General features: G+C 29.8%; 1 protein-coding gene across 1 annotated transcript in view; it reads right to left on the bottom strand.

The window, feature by feature from the left end:
- Nucleotides 1–24026, bottom strand: part of LOC129988700 (rho-related GTP-binding protein RhoE-like) — an 81693-nt gene that overhangs the window by 54030 nt on the left and 3637 nt on the right. The gene's annotated exons all lie outside the window — the stretch shown is intronic.

Raw genomic sequence — 24026 nt, 5'->3', positions numbered from 1 at the left:
CACAAATTATTTTTCTTTTCATTTATATAAATAAAATTTAATGTTCATTTGATTGAACCTTATACAATTCCAGACTCCTTGACAGGATAGAACAAAATTTGGTACATATGTTCCACAGCACATAGAAGGATTACATGTGACATTAAAAAATTTCTAGGGTCCCCTATGCGAGCGAAATGAAGGTAGAATTATTTTAGGCTTTGCCTAACTTTGGAATATATCATTGCACAAAAATTATTTTTTCGACATTTAAAATTTTAAAAAACGATGTTTTTAATAATATAAATTTCCTCTCTGGATATTATTTCTCTAATTTTAATAAATTTTTCAATATTTTTGCGCAATGTTATAAGGAAAAGGATTCGAAAACATCTGAGAGAGGAATTCGGAAATTATACATCGTAAAATTATAAGTATATATATCACTAATAAACGCAAGCAAATCCGCCAAAACAGCGGCTCGTAATATTGTATTTTTCAACTTTTTTTCTCATTTGGGAGGCAAAGGTAGATGATTCCTTTACATTTGAATTACTATCTGGCAACATAAATTATTGATGTTAGAAACAATCAAAATTAGGGCGTGAAAATTCTTTTTCAGTCCCTAGCTTCTAAGATATTGTAGTAATATTAAAACTTTAAATGCAAAAGTTGTTCGTCTTAATGAGGCGCTAATTTGTCTAATTGGATTTTTTTTCTATAGATAATATTAAAAATTAATAGATGAATGAAAATTTCAACTCCTCGCCATTTCCACCTCTTTTGAGCCAGATGGACCATTTATGAACTCGTCCGAAATTTTTTTCATATCTAACAACATATTCCAAGCCAGTTAAAATCCAAACAAAGTTATTCTGTTCACAAGATAACATGGACAAAGCGTTATACGCATATAACTGTTAAACGAAGAGTGATTTTGGGTTCTAGGGTCCATGATCGGTGAAGAACTGAAGAAATTTTTTCCCTTTGTGATGATAACATTGCATAGGTAGTCTTCCTATAGGAATCTAACAAATTTCGATTGGTTTTAGGTCGATGTAGATATATAAAGGCAACGAATTGGGATGGGACTTCAAAATTCGGTCCAGACAAGATTCTACAAGGAGGAAAATAAACAAATTATCCTTGGAAAGATGATAAGACTGGCTTGTCATTCTGATGGCAAAAGTGAATTAATTACGAGATAAAGTAGGCGCCCACTTAATGAAGCAGACACCAGGGGACATTATTAAAGATCATAAAATTCCAGCAGGAGGTACGGCGGAGAGCTCAATTTAGCCCATTGGTTTGTAACTTCTGTAAATGCTTAACGAATCTATAGGATGAATCATAGAAATGAAAGAAGACGAAAAAAAAAAAAAGTTTCGAAATTTGAGGGGAAAATTAATAAGCATATTCCTCCAGTTTAAATGAATATATTAAATACTTTTTGATATAACATATATTCTTTTTTACGAAAAGGTTTTAATAACAGAAGCGCATGATAACCTTGTTCTTTCTTTTACAAGTATTTCAAAAATAAATGAATTTTAGAAATCGTTTTATTTTATAAATTATAATGATACAACAAGGCAAATCTAATTAATAGGATTGATACAGTTCATTACTTTACAAATATTCCAAAGATAAACTAATTTCGCAAAGAAATAATATTATTTTACAAACTCGAATGATATAACAAGGCATATCTAATTAACAGGACTAGAGAAAATAGGGAAGAAAATTTATTTATCAGATTGAACAAAAAAAATTTAAAGAAGCTTTGAAACTATAGTCCGAAACATCATTGCACAATAACGTTTGACGTTTATCTTTATTTTCAAAGTTTACTCTTAAGTCCATAATGAACAAATACACACACGCGAATGCGCGCGCACACAAATGTATTTTTTGCACTCGGGAAAGTAATTCGGTGCATATTTATTCACTTAAGACAAGGACTTATTCATTGCTCTGAAAAAAATATATATATATAATTCTTTTAATTTATAATTTACTGAATTATTTTCCACTTCTTATCATTTTATAGGTATTTTTAATAATTAAAATAAAAATAATAAAACGTCAAAATGAGGCACTGTCTTGAATGATGAATGAGAGTCACCATCCGAGTGAAAAGGGTTAATATCATCGTAAACTGCGTAAATAAGAATCCATTAACTAATACTATGAAAATTACTGTTGTAAAATGTATTCAAAAAAAAATTTTTTTTTAATCTTACAGAAATAAAACTGGTATCACTGAAAAACTTTTTTTTTAATTTCAAAGTAATACGACCCGAAGTTATTTAGGAGAAACGTTTAAATTCGATTATTTTTAAATTAAGAATCTAATAAAAATTCTGGGGTATTCTTTCTTAGTAAGCCTCTATCACCCAAGAAATAACTACATGCCAAATTTAGTAGCTCTAGTTACATACAAACTGACTGTCCCCATACAAACTTTTGATTTTTTTTAACTATGCGCATCTTAATTTGAAAATAGTATACCAGCTTAAAAATCATTAAAATGGCAAAAAGAAAAAAAAAAAGTTCACTCGCTGAATTTCTTCTAAATTATAGCAACGTCAACAATTCAACATATTTCACTATTCATATGTTTACAGGTTATAACCATGGCTTTAAAAATTCACTTATTAAAACCCTACCAATCTTGGCGATAAAATTACAAAAATATTGGTAATAGATCCCATTTTTTTTTACATACCTTTTCAGTTATAATAGATTTTTGATAATACTTTTCTTATTATTTTACTTATACTTTTACTTTTCTTATTAAAGATATTATTTTGATAATTATTTTCGTAAAATATAAAAAAATTAAAGGCAAATACGTTATTTTTGTCTATTCCAATATACAAGTTACTAATTGCTAATAAAATTAAATATTACTTATAACGATTTAAATAATTTAATAATTATATTCATATTACTAAAGTTGAGTAGTCTATTTTCCAGAACATTTCATAACAAAATCAAAAAGAAATAACTTTTCAATTCAAAACCGTAAAAAAAAAAAAAAAAAAGTATGTTTTCAAAATATTCAAGAATTTTTGGTATTCTACTCGGATGGCGGACTTTCGAATAAAATATTTCATCTTCCAGATGTTTCCAACAGTGATTGAAAAATATGACTTACAAAAACCGATACTCTGTGATGCGTAAAACTAAATGTCTATGGAAAAAAGAAAAAAAATCACGCGAAAGCTATCATCAACCACGATTCGCATACAAAAATATTTTTTTATCTCAAAATTTCAGCCATAAAAATTGGAAGATAAAACAAAATGTGAAAAAAAAACAAAGACATTAGAATACAATTTCTTTTACGATGAGATATTAATAAAAATTGTAGATGTTCATTGCTGTCTGAAACTTATATAAAAAAAATCAAATGGAATTTATATTATATTATATTATATATATATATATATAATGATAATTTAAAATCTAATTTAAACTTAGCTAATTTCCTAATTTTTAGTTCAATTTAGCCCATATTAACTTCATTCTAGAATATTTTCTTATTTCCTGATCCCATTCCACTTTTCCTATCTAATTAATTCAACGGAAACTTTGTAAAATTGCTGAATCGGCTAAAAGCCGACACTTTCCCACATTCCGAGTGAAGGGATAAAATATTGCTGATATAAACAAATGCCATTAAAAGTTCCCTGTGTTTCCCTTACTTGTGATTGACATGTGATGGAAATACCTATTAAAATCTCATAGTATGTATGTTGTTGTTTCTTATGGCACTTGTCACGGACAAGCCCGCTGTTCGAAGACAGCCGATTTAAGCCTAAGGGGGAGCCTCTTGTTTTTATCGAAGAGCCAACTTGGGTCAACAGTACGACTTGACTACTCACGCGTCACTCATTCGCTTGCACAACCCCTTTTTACAGGAGGGCACATTCACACTCTCACAGATAGAACAGGAAGAACAACCATGCTCGAACCGGGACTCGAACCCGGGACGCCCAGATCACGAGGAAGATGCGCTACCCCTTTGCCAGGACGCTGGCACAGTATATATTCACAGGGATAAAATTTTCACCAGCTTTTCCTCATTTCGTGTTCTGTGTGTGCTCGTCGCTTCTGCTTGTGCATAATGCGTGTCTCACCAGGATGAAATAAAACGACATCAAAAAAATAAAAGTTTCTTCATTATCTTCGAAACTACCTTCTGATTCAAAAATTATTTATTACCAAATAAATTTTTGAAACGATCAAAATCAAGCAAGTGAATATGGTAAATTAAAGAACAATTCTGAAAATTAATATACACAATCTAATCTTTTATATAACGAATTAAAAGAATCAAGTGAAATATTCGTTATTTATGAATTTTCAATTTTAAAAGAATAATTTTTAATTCCAAAAATCATTTATGAAAAAACAAAAGTTGTAACGGTTACATAACTCTACTACCGCCTCTTTTGATACAACAGATGGCATTGCCTTATAAACATCCGAGATATATTTCCCATGATCCTTCTTGAGGGTCATTATTGTATTTCAAGTGAGTGTCGTGTTTTTTTGTGTTCGTGTTTGTTTTGCGAAATGTAGAACTTGGAAAATAATTAAATAATGGTTCTTGAAACTCGTCCATTGTTTTTACCTATCTCATAATGAAGTTATAATGAGTCTCGTCCCTCTACAAAGTCATAAAAGCAAGCTCACCATAATTTTATGCTAATTCTCTATAAAAAGAATTATTTTAAGAAATTAAATTAATTTTTACAGTTTTTTTAATGAATTCTTTTGGCCAATTGATATGAAAGGTCATCTCAAGTTAAGCTTCCCAATCAGACTTGAATTAATTGTTACGACGTCAGTTATTTGGAATTTCATCTTAAAGCTTTTCATTATCTCTAGATTTTGCTTCAAAAAATTATATTCTAAAAACTAACTATTCTACAATCTGTTCCATATCTACTAATCGTATATTTTCTACAAACCAACTTTGGCAACCAGTGGATTACCCGTGACCATTGACTGAGTTTATTTCCAACTAGCCGCCTTTGGCGACCAGCCGGTTCGCCAATCTTAATGTTCGTTAAAATTTTAATAATTAAATATTTTATGCAATTTCTACTTTAATAGCTTCTTCATCAAAATATTTTAAAACTTCAAATTTTGATTATCATATAATTCATCCATAATATTATAAAGGCCTTCAGTCATAACGTAATATGTATCTCTCTCATTTTCTGTTAGCACCCGTAGAATTTATGCTTTAAATTAAAGTGGAAAGAATTTATTTTCAATTAATATAATAATATTTTTTACTGAAACAAAGCATTTTTTTATAATCTGTTTACTGAAAATAGAGTCACTCAGCGTTTAAACTTTATGGGCACTAAAGAATATCTTTTTTAATTTATGTAATATCTCAAGAGTTGGTCAACAAAATTTTCTTAGATTCATTATGAGCAGATCGATTCATTAACAATGTTTAAATTTAAATGCATCAAACACTAAGAAAATAAAACGAATCGTTTAAAATAAACGGTTGAAAACAAGTTTTCAAAAAACTACTTAAAAAACGATGTACTTAAAACTATAAGCATATACAAAAAATATATAACTAACATAAATACAATTTACTTACAAAAGCATGCAACTAACCCAAAAATAATTTAAATCATCCATTGATAACGTTGTCATGACAACAATCAGAACAGAATGCGCATGCGTGAATTTTCTTCGCCGGTTACGTAACGCAAATACGTGATTTTTTCTACGCCAGTTGGGGTAACGCTATGCGGATTAGAAATTTTTAATTTCCTTTATTCTGTTTTATTTTAATTCAAAAGTACTTCAGAATGAATCTGAAAGATTGATTCATTAACAATGTTTAATTTTAAATGCATCAAACATTAAGAAAATAAACAGAACATATTGAAATAATCCGCCGAAAAATTTTACCCCTAGCCTCATTACTGTTGGGAGAAAAAAAAAAACTGAAGCCTTTCTCGTTTGGCGCTGGGGATAATGGAAGATTTTTTTGGCGGAAAAGTTGGCGGTGGGGAAAATGGAAGATTTTTTTGGCGGAAAAGTTGGCGGTGGGGAAAATGGAAGATTTTTTTGGCGGGAAAGTTAGTTTTTAATTAATAATTAAAATTCTAATTAAAAATTCGAAAAAAGAAACCCCAGGTGCACATTCCCAACCTCCAAGGTATACATGTACCAAATTTGGTAGCTGTATGTCAAACGGTCTGGCCTGTAGAGCGCCAACACACACACACACACACACACACACACACACACACACACACACACACACACACACATTGAGCTTTATTATAAGTATAGATTAAATCTCTTATACCTAATCTGATAATCATAATTTCCTCAATAAATTTTAAACAACAAAATGTGATATAGAAAAAAAGAAGTGTTATTTTACTGACCTTACACTTGTTTGATTCATTGTGAATATAAACCATCCTAATGGAATGAAATCGCATGATATTAGAGCATCATTAAAAATGCATAATCCATCTTCTAACTTTTACAATACTGTAATTTTCTTAGTCCTCAAATAACCGACCTTTCAAATTTCGCTCAATCCTGCTATAACGCATAAGAAAGATTTTATAACAATAATTAAATAATTATTTTTGATAATTATAAACTAAGTTTCTTATGAGTAAGGAAACACTTCAGCGAATTAGATTTTTTTAAATAAATTGAATACTAAATATCCGAAATATGAGAAAGAAATAAAGTTTTTTTTTTTTTTAATTTTTAAAAATGTTTGTTTCTTGTTATTTAAAACCCAATTCTAAGGTACTTGTATTAAATGGTAATGAAAATTAAAATTCGATGTTGAAAATGGTGGCTTTCTATTCCTTGACTTGAATACATATTTAAAATATAATATATACATATTTTATATGCATAATTTATAATATACGTATTTACATATTTTATATTTTGCCATTCAAACTGTTTACGGAAATTTAAAATCATTTTAAGAATTTTTAATAGAATAATTTAATTATGAAAGCACTTAATTATACATTTCATTATGAAAAAATTAATTCCATATTTCTTTTAAAAATCATTCGGGACGGTTTATAATTTTGCGAGAAATTACAAGATATCAAAATCCTTTGCTCAACAAACATTCGCATTTTAATTTTAAAAAATACGCGTTACAAAAAATTTTTAATCATAAGAATTTAAATAAAAGAATCGTAAAGAAATATTTGATCGCTCTCAGCAGCTCATTTAATATAAAAAGAATTTACAGTAAAGGGAAGGTATTTTAAATTTTGTTTTTTATTAAATTTAAAAAAATGTTCCAAAAGCTATTTATAACAATAAATGTTACTATTTAATTTTTCATTAGTAAAAAGCAAGAAAATATTTTCATCCCGATCACTATAGTCACTGATCATCCTTTTAATATTAACAACATCGATGTTTAAAAAAAAATTACAAATTTCAATTAAGACTGAATAGTTTTTAGCCTTTTCCAATTACGCATTAAAAGGTAATGATATAGCAAACGATTTTTATGCACAACCAACAACCTGCTAGCAAGAATCCAGATCTTCTAAAGTAAGAAGCGCTTTCATTTTTCGAAAGGGTTGTATCTGATGCAGCTGGTAAGTATAGATACCCACACGAAGGGCCACAACACTGTTTCTTGACAGATGAGGTTGTTTAAGAAATCTGATGCAAACAAAATACAGCCCAAGCAAACGATATCGTCCTTTGAGTGGGGCAAGCCCTTAGTGGTTTCCGGATCCAAAGGCTGGGAAGGAGGGGGCGTAAAAAAGGTGGTTTCCGGCCTCAGCACACCAGCTCAAGTGTTCTCACGCATTTTTTGGTTTATCTCTTTTTTTTTCTTCTTCTTGGCGATTTCGACCGACACATTCCGCAAGCATTAATAATGTCTTCCTCATCTGCTATATATTCCCTTAACTGGGGTTAAAGCTTTGTGACTGGGGTTAAAGCGATGATTTCACAACATTTGACTCTTTTTTACAAAGTTTACTCTTTGCGAGTCAGATAATTAAATATTTTAATTATTATTTTCGTATTTTGTTACTATATTTAAGCGACACCTAAGAAATATGCTTTTAAGATCTAATCAAATTTGAGAAAAAAAAAATGGAAACCAATGTTAGCTTTTAATATAAAAATGAAAAAGAAATACTTGCATTTCATTAAGCATGAAAATTTTCACTCTGATTTCCAAAGCTATGTATTCATTATGTAATATATAATAACATAATGAATATTATATTGTATTATAAAACACAATTAAAAAATAATAACCCCAAATAAGAGTAAATAAAAACTATCGGGTTTTATCTGTGCATTATTTTAGTCAATGACGGAATTAACAAATAAATTTTATTTTCATTCCAAATTTTCAAAAAGCAATAAAAATTCATAAGGTTCGAACAGGAAGAATATCATTAAAAAGACACTGTTCCATCAAATGCCAAGTAAGTTGAAATTTTAAACATTATTTCTGAATGCAAATAAAAAAAAAAAATACTAAGGCAGTAGCCATGATTCTCGTATTTCAATCCCTCCCCTCCCTTTTCACTTTTTTTTTTTTTTTTTGTTATCTGTTTTGAAAAAGCAAAATTATGAAACCAGAATATATTCTTATAATATTTTATTATTCAGCAAATCAAATTTGACACATCTAAACACAGTAGAACGTTTTTATTAAATACCATAACATAAACAACTAAATCAAAACATAATTTAAAATGAAATATGTTGACTTTCTCCGAACTAAACAACGGCCATTACTTCCCAGTGAGTTAAATGACACGGAGTTTTATCTTTACTTTTGTCTTTATCTAGAGGGAACTTTTAAACTACGGAAATTAATCAAATACAAACTCCTAATAATAGCACCTGATGCTTATTCATTTGCAGAAGCACCCAACTGACTCGTCCTTTGATTTGTGACTTATAAAGCTGTCTCGGTTCAAAGAAATGGCGGGCTAATTTTAGTGACATTTCCTCTTCGCTTAGACACACTCTGTCTGACGAATTCGAAGAAATGGTAAAAGGATAGGTTTCTCGGATCGTCAGTTTTTTTGTTGTTGCCATTTTCGAGTTTGTTTATTTAAATTTATTTGTGTGAGTAGATTAATCCGATTTCGTAATGCAATTATATTATTTTTAGATTTATTTTGTATCAGAATGTAAAAATAAGAGAAAAGAAAAGGTACTGAATAAATAAATTTAGATTCTGTAAAGAAAATTTTAAAAAATACTTCATAAAGCTTCAAGTAATTAAACATATACTTAGTAAAAAGATAAAAGTTCGAATTTGTCATTTCAGGTTCGTCTAGTCTGACGAATTCGAAGAAATGGTAAAAGAATTGGTTTCTCTGGTCGTCATTTTTTTTTTATTATTATTATTTTCGAGTTAGATTATTTTAATTTATCTGTCGTTGCATCTTTTTGATTACTGCTTTTATTTCGAACGCAGATGTGAGTAGATTAATCCGACTTTGAAATGCAATTACATTATTTTTAGATTTATTTTGTATCAGAATTACAAAAGAAAAAAAAGAAAATGAATAAAACTGAATAAATAAAATTTTTAAATCTGGAATGTAAAAATAAAAAAAAGGAACTGAATAAATAAATTAAATTTAGATTCTGTAAAGAAAAATTAAAAAAAAAAATATTTCATAACGCTTTAAGTAATTAAAATTATACTTATTAAAACGATAAAAGTTCGTATTTATTATTTCAGGTTCATCTCGTCTGACGAATTCGAAGACATGGTAGGAAGGTAGGTTTCACTCATCGTCATTTTTTTTGTTGCCATTTTCGAGTTTGTTTATTTCAATTTCTTTGTCTTTACATCTTCCTGATGATTGTTTTTACTTCGAATGCAAGTGTGAGTAGATTAATCCGATTTCGTAATGTAATTATATTATTTTTAGATTTATTTTGTATCAGAATTGCAAAAGAAAATGAATAATGCTAAATAAATAGAATTTTTAAATCTGGAATGTAAAAATAAAAAAAATAAAAGGAAATGGAACTGAATAAATAAACTAAATTTAGATTCTGGAAAGAAAATTAAAAAAAAAAAATTAAAAAAAAAAACAGCTTAATAAACAAAATGAATTTTGAGCTTTGAATAAAAAAAAAAAAAAAAGAATAGGAAAGCCAGCAAAAATAAATTCTCTCCGACTTACACAGTTGCTAAATTCGTGATAAGGTTTTTAGTTACATTTATGAACAAAAAACATTCCACTATGAACAAACACATTCCACTTTTTCCTTCAATTTTATAAAGTGTTGAAATTGTTAAAATTAATCTGAATTTTATGAAGCATAAACAGCTTTATAAAATTAATGGAATAAATGTCATTATCAGAGCTAAATGGAAGCTATTTATATTCGACTTAAATAATTACTGAATGATTAAAAATAGGTTAAATTTGTAAAGAGGATTATTCTTATTAAAGCGCAGTCAATTATTTTTTGCCCCATTTAAATAAATAGAAGTGGGGGTGGAGTAATAAGGAAGTCAATGTATGTTCATAAAATTTAAATAGAATAATTTACTAACAAGCAATAAAATGAAAAGAATGCGGATTCCATGAAAATATTTGCATTACGCATTCAAAACACAATTAAGCGATAAAACTCTGTTTCCTTAAACATCCGTTGACATCTCGCATTGTCAGCATATACGCAATAGCAATAGAAAATACTTTGTCTTTTAAAAGCTTCGAGAAAGAAAAAATATTACCGCAGGCGTCAAAAGCACTTTCATGCGCGTTTAAACTTTATAGGGCACACCTGCGTTAGTTTTTGACCCATAAGTTGAAAACACTGCTTTAGGCCTGCTGTTACTGATGATACGTCACAAAAATAATTCTCTTTTCATTTTCTGAAGGAGAATGCATAGGCATTTCATGTTTTATTTCAAAATTCTGAGAGTTTTTAAAATATTACATATGACCAAGTTGGTTTCTGAAAAATGTTTTGATACTTTATAATTTAGAATAATTTATAAATAAGTGTGATGGATAGATGCTTAAAAATTCAACCATTCATCGAATAAAAGGAAGAGCAAAGTACCCCGATTTTTTTGAATTTCAACTCAAGATACTTTAAATATAAGAAATGATGGCCGGCCGAGACTAAGTAGGTAATTGGGACAAATCAGATTAATCCAAACTGTCTGGTTACTTAACCTTTTGTATTTATGATAGCACTAACGTATACAAATATTTAATAATATTCAAAAGCACATTATGGATATTGGTCTGTACTTTCAGTAACATGTAAGTCAACCATCTAACTCCCCGACCCTCCACGAAGGCACACGGATTTAAACCATAAAACTGAATGACCGGACCGCCGCAACAGCAACATTGGCGGGAACTGTGGTTGAGTCCTAAGGGTCGTCACCGGCCAAGGTACAACCATCCCCGAAGGAAGTACGTCCCGTCATCGATGGGAGAAGTCAGATCCCCCCACCAATTAGTGTACCCTCCAGGGTGGCGAGATCCAACCACCATGCCGGAAGCATCTCATCCTCATTTCGAGGTACCCCACCCCCGGGGGTTTCAGTAACATGTAAATGAAATTATTCAAAAACGCAGTGATTCTAATATATTAAATTTCGTATCTGACTACAATTGTAGTTCTGTGTCAAATTTTTGTTTCAATCGACTGAGAAAAAACGCATTTCAAACAGAAATTCGATTTTCGATTACTATTTATCAGGAATTAATTGCCAAAAATTCGCAAAAGTTCTTACGATAGATAGAAAGAATTAAATTCACACCAAAGGTTAACATTTCATAACTATTCTACGCCAATGCCATGCAAACTGCTCTCTGAGATAAAACTTTTATTAATGAGTATGCGAGAAAGTTTGAGGAGACCACTCACGTGGGTTTCATTCTAATTATTTTCTAATTTTTAAATTTATGATTCATTATCATAAATATAATAAAACCTAAAAATTGAGTTTTCTTTAATAATTTACAATCAGGTGGCACCACCAGCATCGAATCAAAATTTAATTCGATTAATTATTTCATAATTAAATTATGCAAAAATAAAATAGATTTTTTTTTATTAACAATACATTTGTGCGCGCAGTTTCAAATCCCTCACATATCAGGAAATGCGTAAAAAATCAATCACAAATTTCCATTTTCACAAACATAACATCAGTCAAGTTATATAAAAGTGCGTAATAATAAACACGGAAATGACAGAAATACTTTTTTTTAGTCTTAAAAGCCATATAATCCACTACAAATAACTGCAAACGATAAATGTTCACACTATGCATACGAGAATAAAATTTCTGGAAAAACAATTGCGTGCGTATTAGGAATCTGCGTAACCATCCTGTATGTTGATAACCACTTCCTTTCATCAGAAGGGCTGACGACAGTTTCAATATTTACTCTTTATAGAATGCGGATCGCATATCAGATTTCCTTGGATGATATAAAAACATGTGAACTTACAAGGATCCAATTAAAATAATTAATAAGAACTCAGAACTGATTAATGGAGTCAAATGTGTACCTATTTTCTAAATACGTAATTTTCCAATTAAAATTTTTAATTGAATTTTTACTTTTACGTATACAAAGAGAAAGTATTGTAATCGCCAAAGAATTTCGACCTTGCGTTAAACACATCTTTACGTTTTAGACTTCCCTAAGTCACTAAAACATACTTTTGATATCATGTCTATCTATATGCCTAATGAACATAATAAATCAAGAAAACTTTGAACTAAACAGATGAGATTTGGTACATGCGACTTTAAAAAATTTTTTAGATATTTATCAAATTTTGAGCAAAATCTATTCATAGGAAATCCATGCACCTATTTAGTTCTTGGAACCCGAATTAAAATTCATCAACAGTAAGAAAATAAATTTTTCGCAACAATAACGAATGTTATTATTTTTTTGCTTTTTTCCCCCCCACATCAGTCTTATGTTTATAAAAGACGGGGGGGGGGGAGTAAGAATTATTCGTTATTAATTATAAACAAATTTTTTTTTTGTTGTTATTGTAAAATTTGGAATATTGGGATAAGTGGTGTTGTTTGTTAATTGACAAAATATAACAATATAATGTACATATTTTTTTCTGTTCCTTCTGTCTGTTATTCTGGTTCTTTTTTTTTTTTTGGAAAATTTTTAATATATTAAATTATTTTTGTCGAATTTTTATGTTTCATTTATTTATTTTTATCTTATTCTAATTTTCTATCCTATATAATCTCTGTCCCAAAGTGTTCCATATAGCGTCCATGTCCTGGAGTATCCTGAATTAAAATTAGAAAAAACTGGTCACCTTAATACATTACAGTGACCTGCAAAGTTTGCTTAGAAAAGAAAAAGAAAATGCCTATCGCTCAATCGCTTAAAAACAAAGTATACCAAAGAAGGAAAAAATATTTACAAAACGAAATACAAAACCTTTTCTGTTGTGTAACTCTTCCCATTTGATAGGATAATTTAGGCATTATCTTATTTGTTTCCGAGTTGAACACAGTAAGATGTTAAATAAATAGTTCTTAGAACAGCGTAAAGTAAGCCTTTTTTATAATAAAAAGTACAAAACAAGGACAATACTATTCACAGGATGATTTGTCCTATTTCCTAAAACGTTTCTGAAAGCTTTTAAGCGCGTAATTTTGTCAGACTTACAAAAATCTGTCAAAAAGTTGCGTTTAACACAAACTGCAGCAATCATTCTGCTTTGCGGTTAATAATAGGAAAAAAAAAAAGTTCTACCTACAGAGACAGTGCGTCTGCTACTTACGAAAAGTTAAGTAACGATTTGACAAGAACTGAAACTCCGAGGTGGAGACGTTGCGCATTGGAACGAAACAGCTGAGAACAAAACAGCAAATCTTTTTCGAGTTCGAAAAACGTTCTTTTTTAGTTAAAAATAGGACGAATGGATAATGTCAGTTCCGCTTCGTCTCAGTTCGCAGTTTTATATCTTCCTCATTAGAACTCTAAGCAGGCGAGAAATGAAAGGAAGCGAAGACAAGGAGAAAAAAAATAGCAAACGATTTTACAAAAAATGATAATAATAAAAGAAAATTCTTCGATGAAACTTTTTTTTATTCTTGTTCGCGAACCAATGCGGAAGGAAGACATGCTGTGTTAAATCAGTTATTGAGCGCAAGAGGCGCGCGGGATGTCGTTCTTCCGCGAAAAGTAACTGAAGAAAAAAAAGCGCTTTTGTAATGCTCTCAACAAAATGACAAAGTTTTCGAATTCACAAGCTAGTAAAAATGACAACACCCAGATACAAGATTTTTTATATATAATTTACATACATGTAATTATAATGACATCATGATTCTAAATAAACACCTAGTTATTAATTAAATTAATCTTGAGACATTATATTGTTATTTGCAAAGATTTGGTAAAAATATAAAATATTAGCACTATATAGGAATGGTAGATGGACAATTGACGAAAAACATTTTGCACATGCTAAACCATAAAATAAATTCATTCCATCATAAAACGATAGCGAAACAAGGAATTTAATCAAGCAATTCATATTACATTAAAATTACAAGGACATACAAAACTGTCATGTTATTTATCCATATGTTATTTACACAACATGGATTCTCAATATTAAACTGGCGTGGGATAAATGACATGGGAGCAGGATTTTATTTTATCAATCATTTATGCGATGATAAGAAATTCATTGCTTATTAACTCTTAGAACTCGGATGTCTTTTCTCAGGCAACGTTTAAGACGATGCAGCATTCTGAAGTTTTATTTACTAATTTTGATTGTTAAAAACGCCTACAGAATTGTTAGAAGATGCAGATTAATTTTTCGGAAAAATTCAACTTAAAATTTTATATATATGTAATGCTTTTGGTTTAAGTAGAAAGTAGATTCGAAGACGTTGAAGAGACATGTTATATTTTTAAATTAATTTTAAAATCCATTTCGTGAAGGCACTATTTACAAGCAGGCGCAGCTCGGCACAAAAGCAGAAGACAAGAGGGCAAAAAGGGACGAAACAAATGCTCACTAATCTTATATAACATAGGATTTCCGGTCACACGCCGATGGAATACATGTTTTGTCCTCTGATAAGGACAAAGAAAGTATCACTTTCATTTAATACGTAGTAGTGATGGCGCATTAGTTTTACAGAGGAATTAATTAAACCGAAAGTGGAATTGGATCACGAAATAAGAGAAAATTTTTAGAATGAAGTTACTATGGGCTAAATTAAGATAAAATCTTGGAAATTAATTAAATTGAAATTAGAATTAAAATATCATTATATTATATATATATATATATATATAATGGCTCAAACATTTGAGAGTACACCTTACTTTTATTTGATAAATCTGACTTTCAATATTACACAAAATAATATTGAAAGTCACATTTCAATATGTCACAAAAAATTGAGAATACACCAATGATATTTTGTAATATCTCGCACAGAAAGAAAGTGTCAGTATTTAGTTGCATGTCTTTTGGCTTTTACAATGGCCTCTAAACGTCGTTGTGTCGATTCGACCCATTTTTGGTGGTATCTGAAGATATTTTACCCCATTCTTCTTGCAACATTTGCTTTAAACGGGTCCTATTTCTAATGTTGTGTTTTTGGACCACTGTTCCGACTGTGGCACACTGATATTCAATGACATTATTGTCGATGGACTGTGGTAATGTCTGTAATTGCTGTTTACAATAAAAATGTGACCACATTTTGACGCTACGTGCGTTCTGTTTGGGGTCGTTGTCCTTATGGAAAATGAAATTTCCATCTAAACCCAAATGTCTAGCACTTTTCTTTAGACTGCTGTAACCATACGGTTCATCCAACTTTCTGCAAAAATTTCTCAAATTATTGATAGAAGTGTAAATGTCGAAACTGTGCGAAATGTAATTCAAAAAGCTGGGTATAAAAGTTGAATTGTGAGAGAGAAACCGTTCATCAGCTTGCAAATTCAGAAAAAGCGTTTGAAATTTGCAAAAACTGATCAATTGAAGATCAATAACTTTTGGAAGAAAGTTATATTTAATGATGAAAGAAAACAACATTTTGGGCAGTGACAGCTGCCGCGCTGTATAGAGAAAGCGTAATATTGCTTTGGATCCAAAAAAATTACGTCCTACAACTAAACAAAGTGGCGACTCTGTCATGATTTTGAATTGTATGACTTCAACCGAGGTAGGAAATTGAATTCTTATAGATAGCATTATAAATTATATGGTTTAATTGGATATACTTCGCAGCAATCTAAAGGAAAGTGCTAAAAATTTGGTTTAGATAGAAACTTCATTTTCCTGCAGGACAACGATTTCAAACAGAATGCACGTAACGTCAAAATGTGGTGTCTTTTTCATAGTAAACAGCAATTACAGACACCATTATAGTACTCCGACATCAATACCATTGAATAATCATGGGCCATACTCGAAACAGTGGTCCAAAAACACAAAATTAGAAACAAACCCCGTTTAAAGCAAGTGTTGCAAGAAGAATGGGGTAAAATATCTTCAGATGCCACCAAAAATTGGTCGAATCGGCACCACGACGTTTAGAGGTCATTATAAAAGCCAAAAGACATGCAACTAAATACTGACACTTTCTTTGCATGGGAGATATTACGAACATTTCATTGGTGTATTCTCAATTTTTTGAGACAAAATTTGGATATGTTTATTTTAAATGCTACTGAAACTTTTCAATTTAGAAATTTTTCTTTGATCGTTCTTTGATTTTACTTTAAATTAAATCATTTGTTATATGTAAAAGTAAAAACATGTTTGCGCTTCTCGGTACTATGTTATTTATATTGAAAGTCGGAATTTTTCACGTAAAAGTAAGGTGTGCTCTCAATTGTTTGAGCCACTGTATTTATTTTTCGAAGTTATAAACAAGTATTTTATCAGGTGAATAAGTATGCATCGAATTATTTGTTAATATGCATCGAGTGCTAAAAATTAAGATTGCTAAATATAACCGAATTCATTAAAACAGTGTACCCGGCAATTTCGAAAGAAAAAAAATAATAAATAATTCTCCATTGAAATACATGAAAATAAATTATAAATAATTAATCCATTGAAATAGATGAAAAAAAAGGAAATGGCCTTTTAAAGTTTTAAAATTAAAAAAAATAATAAATAAAAGCTAAAGTCTTACCCTCGAATAATTTGTACTTTCTTAGTGATGCTAACATAAAGCGTTAAAACGATTTTATAAACATAACAATATACAGTAAAGAGATAATTCTAAAACTACTTCGAGAAGGTCTATAACACTGAAATTCCATATCGAAAACAACATGTCGAATTTTTTATTATTACAATATTTTCTATTTCTAAACTTTATATACAAGAAGATGGAAGGAAAAAAAAACTGTTTTTCCATATCTGTCAATAAAATGTATTTTGATACTACATTTTTTTGAGATAACAGATTTCAGTTTTACTATACAAGTCTGTTTACAAACAATCCATCAATCAGATTTATTAAGCACTTCGGCATTTTTTTTTATTTGTTTACATTTGTTCCGTTATTTACAGTTTAAACAGCAATTTGCCGCTTAAATAACAGTTATGGTTGCTTTAAAAATAAGGATTACAGTTCTTAAGGATGCGAGTTTGTTGTAAATTTACAAAAATACACTAGATTTAATTCATCTTTAACCTTATAAATGCACCAGATTATATCTTTAACCTGAGTAATCCTAAGCAATTAATTAAAATAAAAGAACAAATTAGAAACAATTCAATTTTGCAATAGAAGTGTTAAAAACAGAATAATAAGTAATTTGTTGAATAATAACGCAATTGAGAGAGAAAAAATAAAAATGAGCCAATTTTATAACTTTAACCGCAATGGAAAAATTAACCTTGAATGCAAGATAAATAGTAACAAAAAAAAAGTCGTCTGGCAATTATTTCCTAGAATTCGTTTCAGCTCTTTAAATCCTGTTTTTAAACGGAAAATTAAAAAAGAGGAGGATTGGAATTATTTTAAACTAGATATGTTGTTTGGAAAATTTATAAGCATTATTTTTAGATTTTTTCTGAATTTTAATCCTAGGTATTCTAAATGCTGTAAATATGGGTGACAGAAAAATCTACAACAGGAACTGTTCTATTTAATTCTGAACCTCGGTCCACAGTTGACGCTAACGAATCGCACGAACATACAAATAAAAATTTTATTCAAAGGTATTATGATGCTATTATCCAAAAAAATGCAGTGAACATAAACTCTGTATTATGAAGATAGACTTCTAAAGAATTCTTCTCCTCAAAGTTTATAAATTTAACTTTAATAATACTTCATGATGATTAATTGTTATTCAGGACAATTCAATTATTTTTTTAAGTGCAGACAATTCTAAACAATTCAAAAATTTCTCAAACATTTTTTTTTTTCAAATCGGGACAATAAACAATCAACAAACGAGACTGTTTCAGCAAATCCAAGATTATGAGGTTACTTTAAAAAAAAGCATTAATATAAAAAATTAAAAATAAGAGATATACATTCAATTCATTGTTATGCTTGAAAATTTAAAGTTTATATCTGATTTTTTTTAATTAAAATTCTTTCGCACCATTCTGAAAATAACAAAAACTGAGTGATTCATCCAAAATATTTCTAAATGATCTTTCCTACCTTAGAAATAAATTGCAATTTAGTACCAAAAAAATTCAAAAAAATTTATTTGACAAATTATATTTTAAATACAGCATGTTGTATTTGTTGACATATTATTCTATCTCTAACACTGATTAAATGACATCGCCTTAAAAAAAATCGAATCATAGCGGCAACAGAAAAGAATGCGGTAGAAGCATTCCTTTGATTTAAAAAAGCAAACAATTTATCATTTGTCAAACGATAATATGATCTTTAAGATTAAAATTCACCATTTTTTTTCCATCTAAAGATGAAACGCATGCTATGGTAAGAAAGCCGCGTGAAAACGTTGCTCAACTGTCACTGATACTGATGACGTTCTAGACTTCCTCCACAGCAGCAATAATTAAACTTAACCGTAGATGAAATATCGTCTGCAGAAACGCTTCGAGTTACAAGAACATTAATAGAGCCTACAATGCCTATTTTGTAAGAACACATTTTACTCTATTTACATCATTGTCCTTGAATTACGAACGAGACCGTTAATTAAGGACAAGAAGCTAAAAAGATGTCTCTTTCGCTTTGCCTTATTTATGCTCATGTGAAAGACATGGAACAGAAAAATACGAAGATAACTAACTGCGTAATATTTTAAGTTTTGGAATTCAGAAAAACCTCCAAATAGTTTTGGTTTTGCTACTTGTTTTGCATAAGGAATTCCTATAGCTTATCCAATTACTTCATGTAAAATAACAAATAAATAGAAAAAAAAATATGCACATATATGAACGACGCTAATTTTGGGAACATTTGTAATTACACATTTTTCATGATTTCGTAAAGATGACTTGGATGTATGTATTCGAAACAGAAAAATTCCAGGAACTAGAAGTTTCGCGACTTCATACCTACACCAATGCAGCGAGTTATTTGTGAAAGAATTTGGTGTTCGAAACGCAGAAAAAAAAGTGTGAGTCATGTTCGTGCGAATAAGTTCCCGATTTCTCCAGTTTTTCCCACATGAAAATATTTGTTCTAACTATCGAAGATTACAATCAGTTAAGCAATATCAATTCTGCCTCTAATTCACAACAGATAAAAACTGATTACAATATGAAAATCACTTTTTGAAACAGAAATAACGTTCTTTACAGTTCAAGGTAATTACAAAATAATCATTGGGTTTTAACTCTCTATATTTTAAATATAAAACAGCAATGAAAATAACCAATATCTCACAAAAGTGGAAACGTTTTAATTTTTTATTAATAATTACAAAAATTTTATGTCTTCCTTCGTTAACCCTGAAATGTATATTGTCTACATCCAATTCCACTTAATTTTATTCAAAAACCTGAGTGTGTTCGTTTCCGAACACACGTTGGTAAACATAGACAATAAATCATGTATGAAAGAAAAAAGTTGACATTACTTGTGGCAGGTAAGTGATACCGTTTTTTTACATTTGAATGTGCTGGATGTTAAAATTCAATGAGTGACCTGAAGAGAGAGAGTTTGTCTTGTCGAGTTCCCTATAAAGAAGTGATCTACCTAAATGCTAAAAAATTACTTCAGATCTCTTGTCAGGTAAGCTATCAATGTTTGATGTTGTATTCGAAAATTATATTAGGTATAAGCTAGATTTTTGGGAAATACTGCATGTTGCCAAAAGTCTACAAACAACGTTTTTACAAAATAAATAAACCATATTATTACCTGGATTTATTTATTTTTTTACGTAACCTATGACTAATTTCCTATAATAAACGATTTTTTAAAATTCAAAACAAATAATTATGCATTTAAGGGTTAAGCAAGCCACATCTCTCCGTTAGTCCAAAGGTTTTGAAGTATGCTATTGTCTATAAAAGAATTGGGAAATGATTTTTAAAGTTTATTCAAAGTAATTGGCAATGATGGCATAAACATCAATCTAAAGGAAGAAATCATTCGGAGGAATCTAAAAACACCACATCGTAAGTTATCAACAGCATATTGACCAATAACATTTCTAAACACAATTTCCAGGTTCCTTCAATTATTTAACACAGGAATAAATTTATGCTGCAAGTGAAAAAGTATAGAACTAAAAATTTTAAAAGTTTTTCTTTTTCTTTCCTTTAATTAAAAATGAAGAACTTAATATTTTTTAAACCATGCCGCTTAAAAATTCGATGGCTATCTTGTTATTACCTTGTATATTGACCATGATGTTTATTTCTAATGTCCCTTTAACGACAATGATAATTTTTCGTGTAAAAGTAAATTAGAATAAGCTATTTAAAAAAATCATGAAATAAAATTCGAATCTTAACGTGTGACCAGTAAATAACACTAAACATTAAAGAATTACTGTGCAAAAAAAGTTTACATTACAACATCTTATACTTATGAAACATAATATTAATTGGGATTTCGTATTATAATACCACGAAAATTTCAATAACCACTATTTAGATTCATCAACCCTTTCGAGATGGATTCGAAATAATTTTTATAACTTACTAATACTTATTTCGAAAAGATATTTATCTGTAGTTTCGAACACTCAAAATCTTCCAAAATGATTCTTCTTTCGGCCTTAGATAGCTACACGCGCGAAATGTCTGGATTTTTTTCAAAAATAACTAATCAAAACAGTTAATTCACTCCCCATAATAAAATGCATGTGCAACGTAATTTAAAATTCCCCGTTCCTCCATAAATAATCAAAATATTTTATATTAATAAATATATAATAAAAATATCAATTTAATAATTATACTAAATTTCACGACATTAGAGCTTTATGCGCTCGTCTAAACCAGTTTCAATTAATTTTAATCTTTTCCTAAACTTATAAATTATAATTATTATTCCAAATTATGATGAGTAGCTAGCTGCTCGTGATCACTTTGTCACACCGCAAAACTCCGAAACGACACGACATTGCCATTGTTTACTTTTCTCATAAGCTTATTACATAACACTTTCCGTCGAGAGAATAAGTCGTCTTACTGATTTAAATAATAAATTACACAATATTTGATATTTTATATATTATGTGTAATATTTTATTCGAATTAAAATGTCTTTGGGGGGATTTAAATTTAAATTCACCTTATAGTTTTGTGAAATGAAAATTCGATGCCCTACAAAGTATGGCACGATAAAAGAAAAAAAAAAAAAAAAAAAAAACGTTAAATAATGTGACACTTTGAAGCCATACAACAGATATCTTATGAAAGGACCTCAATGTTTTTGTACCTATGTCAAATGCTAGAAATGATACCCCAACCATCTTTCTACAGCACAAACTTCCACGCTATACCAACGTAAGGAAGACTGGGCAATGACGCCTGTGTACTAGATCATAGTAAAAGCGGATCTCGAGTCTTCAACCTAGAGGCCAAAATTCTACCATCCAACCACCAAGATTCTATTATTTATTTTTCAATAATGCTGTTAATGACGTGCATAACACAGTTTCCTCTTATGGAAATTCGAATTACTCAAATTTAAAGAAACAAAATTCGAATTTTGCGTCATTGACAGTGATTTAAACTAGGGCACCTTAAACTCCAGGGGTGCCACTTTAATTGAGATTCCGTAGAACAATATTGAGGTCGCGAAAATGTTCATAGCTTCATCATCGAGATCCTTAGATGTTCATAAAAATTAAAACATTACACTGAAAAAATTTTCTACATAAATATTTCAAATAGAAATTTTTCATATATTACTACTCAATGCTTAAGTATCTTATTCATTTTCTAATTTTGGAATCGTTAAATTTTGTCTCCTAACCGGCAATAGTCTTCCACCTGTTAGGATATCACTTCCCAGCATTCTCTCCAATAAAGGTCTCATATCCCTTCCACCGCATAAAATCGTGAACCTTGAGTGAAACCACGAATTCCTTGCTTAGCAATTGGTAAACGATAGTTACAAAATACAGATATTTGAAGTGAATTTAGCATTTTTACAGAATCTTTTGCGAGAATATGTACTAATTTTTTTACGACCGTTTGACATCCAAATTTGAAAGAAACTATAGTTTAAGAAGCAAGATAGCATACTGAATTTCACTGATTCAAGATACTGCGTTTATGAGTTAATGCGTTTACATGCATAAGAATGTACAGACTGACAGGCGGTCAATTGCTTGACGGATTTGGTTCACCATCTGAAGTATCTATACTTCAGTAGATACTAAACCGGTGTACTAAATTTTATTTACCTAGCTCTTTGCATTTTGTAATTATCGAGTTAACATACTCAAACAGCCACACAGACTGACTTATTGTGAATGGATTCACAAATTTCTTCAAAGATCGCAATTCCATATACCAAATTCCAGCCGTCTAGCTCAAAACGCTTTCAAGTGATCGAGTTCAAACAGGGAACAGCTAGAAATAACGCCAAAAATATTTTTCGGACAGAAAGATCTGAAACATGCAGATCCGTTAGAGACTGCTGATAAACTTCCTCAGAATGGAATTGGCTCACATTACTAATTTAGTATACTGACAGTAAACCAAATTTCATCCATCTAGATCAAAGCGTTTTTGAGCTGTCTTTGTCACAGACAGATACACATTTTCTAAAAATGTGTTTTTCGAACCCAGAGAGGCCTGCAAAGTAAAAATTCGGCCAAAATCTCGAGTTCAAATTTTTTGAACGATTACAATGCTTCTTATATTTTGTATACGAAAAAGTACTACTAATAAAAAGGAATAATAGAGGAAAAACTTAAATTCCCTGTTTAAACATCCTTATAGACTTAAAAACTGTCGTAACTTTAATCGAAAAGTCTAGAAACAGAAAAATTAAGAAGTGAATTTAACACACTTACATACAAAAAAAAAAAAAAAAGGAAAAGAAAACATAAATGAAAGCGGATTAAATGAAACAGACAGCGAACAAGAAAATCTTCAATAAATAGCCGCATTAAAAAGAGAAAAAGAGTTAAGGAACCATACCGCAGTAGAACAGAACGGAAATCCTTAACATTGCTCATTAAAACATAATCCGATTGACTCATTTGACTACTCCGCTTTCGTGGGTCAATATCCAGTCGTCTACTAATCCATACCGCGACAGTGTAATCCGAAAAAAAGAATTCCTTTCATCCCACTGACCTCTCTCTCCTCCCCCCTCTCCCAAACCCATCAAAGAAAACTTATGAATTCTCTTTCCCCCCACACACACATGTTGGAGCAAGTTTCAGAAGGGCGTTTTGGTGGAAGCTAGCTACCTTTTAACTTTCGCAAGTTCGGACATGTTTACAAAATCGGATATCTAGACAAATTGCTTATTCAAGGTCATATATTATATTTCTCACTGTTGCCAAAAAATATTTCATAATGAAATATGTATAGAATTT

This window comes from Argiope bruennichi, chromosome 10, assembly GCF_947563725.1.
Source record: "Argiope bruennichi chromosome 10, qqArgBrue1.1, whole genome shotgun sequence".
In the NCBI taxonomy this organism is placed as follows: Eukaryota; Metazoa; Arthropoda; class Arachnida; order Araneae; family Araneidae; genus Argiope; species Argiope bruennichi.
The sequence above is the reverse complement of the archived record's forward strand: the minus strand, read 5'-3'. Positions and strand labels throughout refer to the sequence as shown.